The sequence below is a fragment of the Podarcis muralis genome, chromosome 11 (genome assembly GCF_964188315.1).
Source record: "Podarcis muralis chromosome 11, rPodMur119.hap1.1, whole genome shotgun sequence".
NCBI lineage: Eukaryota > Metazoa > Chordata > Lepidosauria > Squamata > Lacertidae > Podarcis > Podarcis muralis.
This window is the reverse complement of record NC_135665.1, coordinates 48563756-48575149: the sequence shown is the minus strand read 5'-3', so window position 1 is coordinate 48575149 and position 11394 is coordinate 48563756. Positions and strand designations below refer to the sequence as shown.

Genomic DNA, 11394 nt, shown 5'->3' with positions numbered 1-11394 from the left:
TACCATAAATCATCCAAAGATTTCCCAGCAGATCGCAATCTACTTTCTGCCCTCCCCTGCATTAATACACAGTAGAGAAGTGACAATCTGTAAAACATTTGAAAGAGGACTGGGGGGATCTAATAACAGCAACATTTTTTCCTCCCCTGGATGTCTGAGTCAACTCAGGCGGAGAAACAAGACTCTTAAAAATGACATCACTGTGTCAATTTCCCCCTCTCTTCCTAGGGACATGTAGGAACACATACCCTATCCTATGACGTTATCCTGTTACGTGCTTTCCTCTTTTTTTTTTTAAAAAAAAAGATATTTATTGAAATTTTGAACAGTAAAACAAACTTCACAATCAAAACAAAAAAAGAAAGAGAAAACATTATCACAATCAAATAAAAACAGAAAAATGCAATACAAAACATAAAAAGTAGAAGAAAAAAGACATAAAAAAGACATAAAAATCCAGTTTCTTACTTATTGTTTTCATAACCCTCCTTCCTGACTTCCTCACATCTCCCTTTTCTGTGTTCCCTTTTACACAATCGTATTCAGCAGTGCCTTACCCTCTTTCAAATCTTATTCTATGTTATACATTTCAACTATTATGTCTCCAGTTTTTCCCTTTATATCATTTTGTTTAAATTTGAGATAATGTTATTCTAGCTTTTTTCACCCTTATTCTTATAAAACATTTTTTACATATCTGTTACGTGCTTTCCTGCCCATATTCTACTCTTAGTGTTTAGTTCTGCCCCTCCTCAATGGGTCAGGAGGAGAGCTGTCCACCACTGTAAGTGTTTAAAGTGCTCCTGAAACGTTTATCCACTTAAACATTCATTTGGAGCCAGAAACACAATCTGTTATTATTTTTTTAAGGAGAAGCAACTGTTCCCAGAAGCAGAAAGGAGTTAGCTTCAGGATATAGTGCTTAAACGTTTTCGGTATGTTGCTATGGCCCCTATTGTGTTGTTGTATTGTTATGAAATTATTCTTGTGATGGTTGATCTTGTGATGTATTCCTGTTTTCTTTGCTGTAAGCCACTTTTGAGCACGATCCTTTTTGTGGAAACGCAGCATACAAAGAAGACGCTGTAGACCAAGGGAATGCCTTACCCCATGTGCTCTTGCTGCCCACTCCAAGGTCACATGTGCAATATGTCATATGTGTGTGGTATGCTCACTGGGTGACCTTGGGCCTGTCACCATCTCTTAGCCTAACCAGAATTACAAGGTTGTTGTGAGGATGAGAGCCTCCTTGGAAGCTAAAAGGAGTACATAAATGTAATAAATAAACCACACACACGTGTATGTGTGTATATAGGTATATGTATATAGATATATGAATGTAAGGTAGTAAAAATATACCCAACTTTTAGAAAACATCTGAAGGAAGCCCTGTATGGGAAGTTTTATTGTTTGATGTTTTATTACGTTTTTATATATGCTGGAAGCCACCCAGAGTGGCTGGGGCAACCCAGCCAGATGGGCGGGTTAATAATAATAATAATAATAATAATAATAATAATAATAATAATAATAATAATATGGTGATGATGATGTTGTTGTTGCTGTTGCTGTTAAGTTTATTTATGTTGCACGTGTGAATGTGCCCAAACCAGACGTAGTTCTTGGGTGTCCCGTGCAATTTCTTGTTGGAAAAGCCGACGGACGTCTGGGGGCGCAGAACAGGAGCGCGGCGCCCAGCCTTCCTTGTCACTTCCTGAAGGTGCCACATTCCTCCGTACTCGGTGTACGAGGGAACAGAAGAATCTCCCCAAAACCCACAGCAGCGGCGGCGAGCGAGGCTTTCGCAAGAGCGCAGAGTGCCAGACGCCGGTCAGCTTCCGTGGAAAAGACGTGCTTTCCCCGCAACTCGAGGATGATTGATTCACGCCAGGAAGGGCGGAGGAGGTCGGGCCAGGCTGCCGCCGCCGCGAGCGAAAGCGAACTCGGCGCAACTTCCCTCGCGATGCCGCTCTTTGCCTTAAAAGTACCCGAAAGCGAACTCTCTCGGCCGGCACCACAAAAACACCAGCTGCTCCCTAACTTTGGTCGGGTCGCACCGTCCCGGTCGCTGTGCCACTTTCCTGATGGGAATTCCCCCCCCCATCCCAGTTAAAGGTTGGGGACGGGGGTGGGGCGCTGACTCACCACGGTTGGGATTCCCACACCCTTTTCTCCAAAGTTCCCCCGTGCGCATTGGAAGGGAGCGACACGCGGCGGCGGCAGCAGCGAAATCTCCTGGTTCCCCCATCTCTTCTCGGCCCTCTAGCGGGGGTCCCACGGGCGACGTGAGTATCCTCACCTCCATTGCTGGGCCTCTTCGCGCCCTTCGTTTCTCCCCCCCCCCCCCCTTAACCCGGAGTCTCGAAAACAAGAGTGTGTCACTCTCCTTCCCTCTCTCTCTCTCCCTGTCTGGCGATGCTCGTGAGCCAGGAGGGACAAAAATCGAGCGGGTCGTAGTTCTGAATGGTCACACAGCGTCAGGTTTATAGCTCAGAGCAGGTTATAGCGACGACCAACCAACACAGACATCTTGGGGGGAAAGGATTAGACAAACTGTTGCTTGGACAAGATTTTGGCTTCACCCAGTTCTGTTGCCATGACCAGTGCCAACCTTACTGTATGCTTGTGAAACATGGACCACTTCTAAACACCATCTCCAATTCCTCGAAAGATTCCATCAATGTCTCCGAAAATTTTTACACATGACTTGGGAAGACAGGCGAACTAATACCAGTGTACTGGAAGAAGCAAAGATCACCAGTATTGAAGCAATGATTCTTCAACATCAGCTTCGTTGGACTGGTTATGTTGTGCGGATGCCTGATTATCGTCTTCCAAAGCAATTACTCTATTCCGAACTTAAAAATGGAAAGCGTAATTCTGGTGGTCAACAGAAGAGGTTTAAAGACTGTCTCAAGGCAAATCTAAAATTAGTATAAAGGTGAAGGTACCCCTGACCATTAGATCCAGTCGTGGCCGACTCTGGGGTTGTGCGCTCATCTCACTCTATAGGCCGAGGGAGCCGGCGTTTGTCCACAGACAGCTTCCGGGTCATGTGGCCAGCATGACATAAACACCAACAATTGGGAAACACTGGCCTGTGAGCACTCCAATTGGAGAACAGCCTTTACCAAAGGTGTCATGGGCTTTGAAGACACTCAGACTCAGGAGGCAAGGGAGGAACATGCTAAGAGGAAGGCACGCTTGGCAAATCCACACCGTGATCAACTCCTGCCTGGAAACCGATGTCCCCACTGTGGAAGGATGTGTGGATCCAGAATTGGCCTCCACAGTCACTTCCGGACTCATTGTTAAAACCATGTTTATGGAAGACAATCTTACTCGTCTACGAGTGATCGCCAAAGAAAGAAGAAGACAACTTGAATAAAATATTTGGGGGGGGAGGTAAGCCCCGCCCTGCATAATCAATCACATGACCTGGCTTACACACGCCATTTGAATGGGAATTCCCCTCAACCTGGGAGGCATCCCCTCAAATATTTTATTGGGGACCGAAGGGACCTCTGCCTCCAGGAGTTAGCTTCATCCGAAGGCGGTGATTTTGGGTTGCTCTCTGTTCTTTAAAGCCTTGAAGGCAAGTACCTAACAGGTGGGAGCCTTCCTAAGTCTTGTGCTGAGACAAAGTTGTCGTTGCTGCAGCAGGTTGTGTTATACTGAGTCCGGCCGTTGGTCTATGGTGTTTCAGTGGCCATATGTTTCCTGGAAGAGCACAGTAGGCCTCTTGTGGTCCTGAGTGTCAGTGGCTGATGGTCAGGATGCAGGCTGCCTCTGAACCCACAGGTGATGCATAGCCATGATGATGATGCTTTTGTTTATGCCCCAGTCCACTTTGCGTTCTGAAGCCATCTGAAGTGGCAGCAGTTGAGGCAACTTGTGGTTAACAAATTCCAGAGTTTTAGCTGCCCTATGCTTTTTCTTGCCAGCCTCTCGCCATTTCCCGAATATGCTTTGTCAGAAATCTCACGTCAAGCAAGGCAGCAAAGTAGGGTGGCCTTTACTGGCGAAATAAGAGGCAGAAAAATGCAAGAAAATTCAGATTTAATAGCTTGGATATCAAGAAACCCTTTACATGATTTCAAGTTACAAGAAAGGAGATTCTGAGGAAGAACTTTTCTTCCTCAGAGCTGTTCTATGGTCTCCCTCAGGAGGTTGTGGACTCCCCTTCCCTGGAAGTTTTAAAACAGAGGTTGGATGGCCATCTGTCATGGATGATCTAGCTGAGATCCCTGCATTGCAGGGGGCTGGACTAGATAGATGACTCTCAGGGTCCCTTCCAACTCTACAGTTCTATGATTCTATATGAAGATTCGCTTGTCTCTATCCTCTTTCTCCACACCATGCAAATCGGCCATTTCCCATCTCCCTCTCCCCCTTACTTTCCTTTTCTCAACACTATAAAGCCAACAATGTAATGACATTTCCACTCAATAATCTTTTTTGTCATTTTCTGCACTTTCCCCCAGCACTACAGTGTCCTTTTTGAACGCACAATGACCAGAACTGCCTGGCTTTCTGGGGGAATCCTCAACTCTCCCCCCCCCCAAACTTAAAAGCAGCTGAGGTATCTGGTGTGTGTTGCGGGGGGGGGGGGGTCGTCCAATTTCATTAGAGTAATAAGTGTGGTGACATTTTCTAGAATTCCCTACCCTCCAAAAGCTGCTCTTTGTTCCAGTGGCAGAAAAAGATGGCTGCCTGTTCTATTACTGTATTGTTCCCTCTCCCCCAGCCGCCACCACCCAAAAGGCTAATAGCACTTTCAGAGAGAGGGCAAGATTCAGAGCAAGTGGAATTGGTGGGAGTTGGTTACACATTCCTCCTGCAGTGCCAGTCAAAGCTTCCCTGCCCCAGCACAGCAGCTTTATTATTATTATTATTATTATTATTATTATTATTATTATTATTAAAACTCAGGGGTCTAGGGTCTGATCATGTACCCCCTACGCCACATGACATGACTTAAATTTCCTAGAAGCCTCTGCTTCCAAACCTAGAATCGCCACTGCACAAAATAGATCTGATTCAGCAGGGATCTTCTGTGTGAAGAGTGGGGACTCCCATTCTGCTGGATGGCGTTTGTAACCTACGGCTGAACTGCAATTTCTCAGAAGAGATTTCTCTGAGGCTTTGCCGATAATGCTCTGTTGATTTGGTTTTCTGCTGTCATGCAAAAGCTAACAGTTCCACAGAAGATTCTGTGAACGGTCTCTGCCTTTTCGTGTGTGCCTTCGCTGCAGTTCAACGTCCGACCACAACCCCCAACAAAATGGACTAGATCCAGCTAAGCTTTACTGGAGAGGAGACCTGTTGACCTTTTCAACCTTGGCTGTCGGAGGCGGTACGCCTCTGAATACCAGTTGCTAGGAGTCACAAGTGGGGAAGAGGTCTTTTTTGCAAGGAGGATATATGATGTTTGTCAAGCAATCAGTACCCCATGCTTTCCAGTTCATTTTCTCGTCATTTTCCTTGTTGCAAAAAGACTGATTTTGAGGGGAAGTGGGTTTGTGTTGCAAGAGCACCAAATCAACTTTAATTATGCAACCGGAATTTGCTGCTGCTGCTGCTGCTGCTGCTGTTTTATATACACCACCCTTTATCCAAAGATCACAGGACATTTCACAGTATAAAAACACAAAATGTATGGCATAATAACAAGAGATGCACACACAAAACAATATTCCCCCAAGGCACATTTAAAAGGCCATAGATTGCTTAATCAGCCCAGGGCCTGGGTGCATGTTTTTGCTGGTGCCTAAGGATACGTTTTGAAGGTGTCAGGCAGGCTAGCCTCACGGAGAGAATTCCACAAACAGCATGACTGAATGCCATCCAAAAATAGTGGATCATCCCTGACTGCTGACTGACTGATGGAAGATGAACTTCCAACAATATGAGGAGCCACAGGTTCCTATCCTGAACTAGGGACACCTGGATTAAAAACTTGCATACAAGAAGCCTTTTGGTCCTGTTCCCTTCTCCAAATCTTTCCGTGTTTTGTCAGTTATGATGCTTTCTGGATGACCGGGAGCCATTTTGGTCTTCCTCAGATTGCCTACCCCACAAGGTTGTTGTGAGGATCAAATGAGGGTAGAGAAAGGCCATGGGATCCTTGAAGAAAGGAAGGTGTAATGACGTACTGTATTTTTTGGTGTATAAGACTACTTTTTAACCCAGGAAAATCTTCTCAAAAGTCAGGGGTCGTCTTATACGCCGGCTACAGCAGTAGCTCCTGCAGCAACTCCCCACCAAAGGACAAAACAACAGCAAATTAAATCAGAGGACACCAAGCTCTCTAGATGAAGCAGAAATACGCTTGAAAATTGGCCCCAGAAGCCCCTCCCAATCACCAGCAACAGAACGACCCTAACCGCTCCCGGTTTTATTGGGTGTGCTTTGGAAGAGGGGTAGTCTTACACGGCGAGTATATCCCAAACTCTATATTTTAACTGGAAAAGTTGGAGGTCGTCTTATACGCCCAGTCATCTTATACGCCGGGAAATACGGTAATAAATAAATTTCACAACTTTTTCTACGACTGTCCGATTAGAGCAAAACAAATGATTAGTTTCATTGTAGTAGTGCACGACTGTAGGTTTATAAATGCACCTGGGCATTAATGTAGCAGTTATGTTCTGAAGCTATACATATTCGTACTCCGGGTCAAATTAGCTCAGTGATAGAGCACATGCTTTACATGCCAAAGGTTGCAAGTTCAATCCCAGACATCTCCAGGTAGTGGATTAACAGAAAATTCCAGTCTGTGTCTGAAGCTCGAGAGACTCACTACCAGCCACCATAGGCTAGGAGGCCTCAGCCTTTCTGGGCCTGGAAACACATTTGGAAATCTAAGAAACCGCTGTGGGGTACCCCAAAATATCCACTTCACAAAGCAACAAGTGGTGTTGCTCAGATCTCTCCCCCAATTAAACAACAAAGGAAAACAGCTATGTACCACACATAAAACAAATTAAGACAGAAAAAAAGCAGGGAACCCCACCCAAAACAAGGTCACCCCTTTCAGCCAAAACACTCTATCCTTATTAAAATAAATAAATAAAATTCAGAGGAGTTTTGGGCAGGTGCCAAGAAGGACGTCTGAAAGCACCATAGTGACCACACTGTAGATAAGAGCGGTGGTCTGACTCAGTAGAAGGAACCTCCCTATGTTACATCCCTCAGATCAAAGGAAGTACTGTGAAAAGGAAAAACACATGCAAATAATCGATGGGCACTTTCGTTTGTGAAACGTCACATTTTCTTCCTCAGCAACTGCTTCCCTTTGCTGGGATCTCGCTGGCCCATTTACTCACTCCTTTGGCACCGTGCATACAGTCTTCACGATAACAATAACTTGCAAGAACAACAAGAAAAGATGAAGGATTTTTTTTTAAAAAAAACCACACTTTTTACCCTGAATAGGAAGGAAAAGAAGAATGGAAAAACAGGAAGCTCAAAGCACGTTATGACCAGATAAGACAAAAAGATCATTTGAGAGAGTTACGCAAGACCGCTGCACAGAGAAAACCACGGGGACGAGGTATGTTGCCTTTTTGGTTTTGAATGTGCTTCTTTTCATTGTTCCAAGCAATGTTTTACTTTTGCAGCAAGGCCCTCACAGCAGGAGGGTGTGTTAGCTATCTTTCCATCCCAGTTCCTTGACCTAAAGTCAGGGGTGAGCAGAAAGTAGATCTGAATCTCCTGGCCTGTCTCTGAGTTGTTTACTTTAGATGGGGGAAGGATTTCTACCTCCCAGCAGCAAAAAAATGACCCCTTTCCCCCTCTTGAATTAAGTTTGGGATATCCTAGCATGATGACCCCTCTGAGGAAGGTGGGGAATATACTTGTGCCCCCAATGGTCTTTTTCTCTACCACTCCCTACCCTGTGGGGGTAATAGCATGGCTTGGGGAGGGAAACGGATCAGAATAACTGTTTGGGGAGAAGGGGCACCACCCTGATCAAAACAGTTTGTGGGGAAAGTTTGGGAGATCTGATCCCCTGCTTCACATCTGTATTGGACCTTGAGCTGTCCCTTTGTATTCCTGTGTTTATCTGATTGACATCCTTGCTTTCCCTCTGCCACGCACCTGCTTTCTATTAAACAGCAACCAGAAATGCAGTATTAGTATACATTTTCCCCGGCACTGGTATAAAATTGAAGGGAGAAGCCTTACCTGCTTGATTCCCGAATGTTTTCCCTGCTTTGAAATGCACAGTGGGGAGCCCAGGAAAAAAATATTTGCAGCTCTATCAGTCAGAGCTCAGAGAAAGGAAGGAAGGAAGGAAGGAAGGAAGGAAGGAAGGAAGGAAGGAAGGAAGGAAGGAAGGAAAAGGTTCCATTTCATATGCTAATCCCATGCTGGGTAGGTTCCCTGGCTTTTCTTAACTGTGCAATCTGAAGGATGGCTGGGAAATATCTTTCCCTGGAGAACCACTGCGAGTGCAGACATCTGCAGGCTACTTGGACTGATGCCCTAACTTCATAAACTGTTCAGAACCATCTCCCAATTTGCTCTCCGCCCCCCTTGTTTTTACTGAAGAGCAGCCTAAGCAGCCAGTTTGAGCAAGGGAATGCTGGTGGGGAAGGAACTGCTCAGGGTCCAAGCATGAGGGAGGGAAAGGACACAGTTTACTGGGTCTCAGAGATCTAACGGACCTGACCCAGGCTGTAACCGCATCATCATGAGGTAAAACAGCGCTCATGTGAAGTTCGTGAGGCAGAAATGGTGGTTATCTTTTAGCCTCTCCTAAAGACTTATCTTTTTTTCTGCAGGCGTTTCATGACTCATGAGATTTTACCACACAGCTTTGCTGATATTTTATTGGTATCTTTCTGTATCATTTATGATAAGATGCTGGCTTCAGTATTTATATAATCTACTGATTGATTCTTTATATTAGGCAGTGTGCAAAAATAAGGCATGCTCAGTGATACGTCTAGAAACCTATTTCCCCTTCTCTGTGCACCTATTTGGTAGAGTCAATAAGAAGTTCTGTTGGAGATGAAGAAGAGAAAAATCTGTGTTTCCCTACATGAAATGATGTCTTAATAAGTTCTGCATAGGTAGGATGAAGAGACAAACCTAACTGAGGGTGTTGATCCTTGGGATAGTTTGGGGCAGTGTTGCAGGTAGGATTCAATTAGTTCTATTTGTATGGGCTATGGATTTGTGTCCACCCATCCTCATTTCAACTTTTCTTCTCTCTCTCTCTCTCTCTCTCTCTCTCTCTCTCTCTGTGTGTGTGTATTTTTATTGAGATTTTCCAATATATTTTAACATAATCAATACTACTCTAAATAAAAAACCACATTTTATATTTTCTATAACCCCCCCCCCCGTCGACTTCCCCCAATTTCCCTTTCTGGTTTATCACACATTCATTTCTTCTGCCTACAATTCTATTTAACTTGTACATTGAAATTAAACTTATACCTTATTAACATTTTCTTAACATTTTACCCTCATATTTGTAAAGAAAAGGAAGGTACCCTTTTTCATATGTGGTGGAATTGTAAAATAATTAGAAATTACTGGGATATGATTTATAATGAAATGGGGGGGAAAGTTCAGGATAACTTTTGTTAAAAGACCAGAAGCCTTTTTATTAGGTATTTTAGGTTAAGATCTACCAAAAGACAAGAAGAATTTATTTATGTATGTGACAACAGTGGCCAGAATCTTATTAGCTCAAAGATGGAAAAGTGAAGAAATACCAACAAAAGAGCAATGGCAAGAAAAGTTGATGGAATATGCTGAAATGGTGAAGTTAACGGAGAGATTCAAAGATAAGGACAATAATGACTTTAAGAAAGATTGGGAACCTTTCATGATGTATATACAGAAACAATGTACTGAAATGAACTCACTTGCAGGATTTGACTAAGACACTTACAATTGACAAATATAAATAGAAAACAACAAATATGAGGGCTCACTTTGAGTTTTCTGATCCATCCTGTCTTATTAACGTATGAAATTATAGATATATTTAATAATAAAAGAGCTGAAAATAAGGAAGACCCACCCCTGTCCTTAGCTGTCAAAACAAGGATCTGTTTTAGAACTGGCTTGCTTGCTTCTTATCCCTGGAAAATTCAACTCTGCAAGCTTCTTGCATTCTAGGAGGAAAGAGTAAGAGGTTTCTCATCTCTGATAATACATCTACTAAAAATCTCGCAAACTTCCTGGGACCTTCTGTTCGTTTTACTTCTTTCACATGACCATTCAGATGTTGCAAAAGTTGTAAACCTGCAGCCACAACTTGGTGCAAGAAGCTGGCAGAGCTGTGTGGAGATGGTAGGCTTGCCAGATGTTTGCCGCTTGCTGAGACTGGGATTTGCAGCACCTCTTGGGTGTGGGTTTCTCCAGATCTGCTGGATCTGTGTACCGTTCCCTTAACTGGTAAACAGTAAGAGGTAGTTCTTCAGTAAAGAGCCTTCTGGCCCTGGGCTGACTCCACCCACTTAGGTTGGCCTCTGGGCATTAAGGGATATAAAAGGTTCTTTGTTTCGGCTCAGCCATATTTGAGCAGCATGGCTTCTGTGAGCTTTGGGGTGCTCCTGCATCTTTCATCCTGACTCTTTGATTTGTCTATTGCTCCCGATTCCTGCTGAGTCTCACTGCTTGCAGTTCCTGGCTCATCCTACTGCGCTGCCCACAGCCCAGCTGTAGCTTTCCCCAGACACGCTTACTCAATTTACCCACTGGTTCGCACTTTCAACTTGGTGACTGCCAGTCTGATGGGATTCCACATCCTGGTAAGGCAGGTGCTTAGAATGAATTTTGCATAAGTAGAAGAAACTGTATTGATTGTGCTCGTACTTGGGGATGCAAAGCAATGTGGCCTTAGAAAGAGTGTGCATGAATGTGTGTGCGTGTTATAGGATGATGATGATGATTGTTTAAAATATTACTCTAAACTTCTCTTTGCTGTATACAAATACAACAAATTTAAAATTTTTATGTTAAAGCTTTTATATTATAAATAATATTTCAAATTCCCCTATACCCCCCGTTCCCCTTCACCCATGTGTGATCTCAATTTTTTTTTTACTACTTCCATCTTGTTGTGTTGTTATAATTTAATCATTGTTCAATTGATTCTTTTATTATTTCCTTGCTTACCCCTGCACGTTTTACACGTTCTCTATTAATGTTCCAGTTCCGGAACCATATTTTTCCATATATTCCTTCACTCCCTTCCACTCTTTAATTATTGTCTGATTTTGAATGGCCTCTAATAGTTACCATCAATTTTGCCATTTCCACAAACTCACAGAGTTTACTTTGCCATTTTAACAATGATGGTATTTTCTCCCCCTTCCAGTTCTTTGCAATTCTGGCTGCTGCTGTAAAGGAATTTTTCTTATCTCTGGG

At 43.7% G+C, this 11394-nt stretch overlaps 1 protein-coding gene across 2 annotated transcripts in view; it reads left to right on the top strand.

Moving 5' to 3' along the window:
• Positions 1-1714: 1714 nt before the first annotated feature.
• The window catches only part of OSMR (oncostatin M receptor), a 51891-nt gene continuing 42211 nt past the window's right edge, over positions 1715-11394 (top strand). Inside the window, exons 1-3 of one of the 2 annotated variants that reach the window (XM_077936414.1) lie at positions 1715-2285; positions 7438-7555; positions 9085-9146. The gene's annotated coding sequence lies outside the window, so the exon portion shown is untranslated. The remainder of the gene's footprint in view (positions 2286-7437; positions 7556-9084; positions 9147-11394) is intronic. The other variant, XM_077936415.1, reaches the window with a different exon arrangement.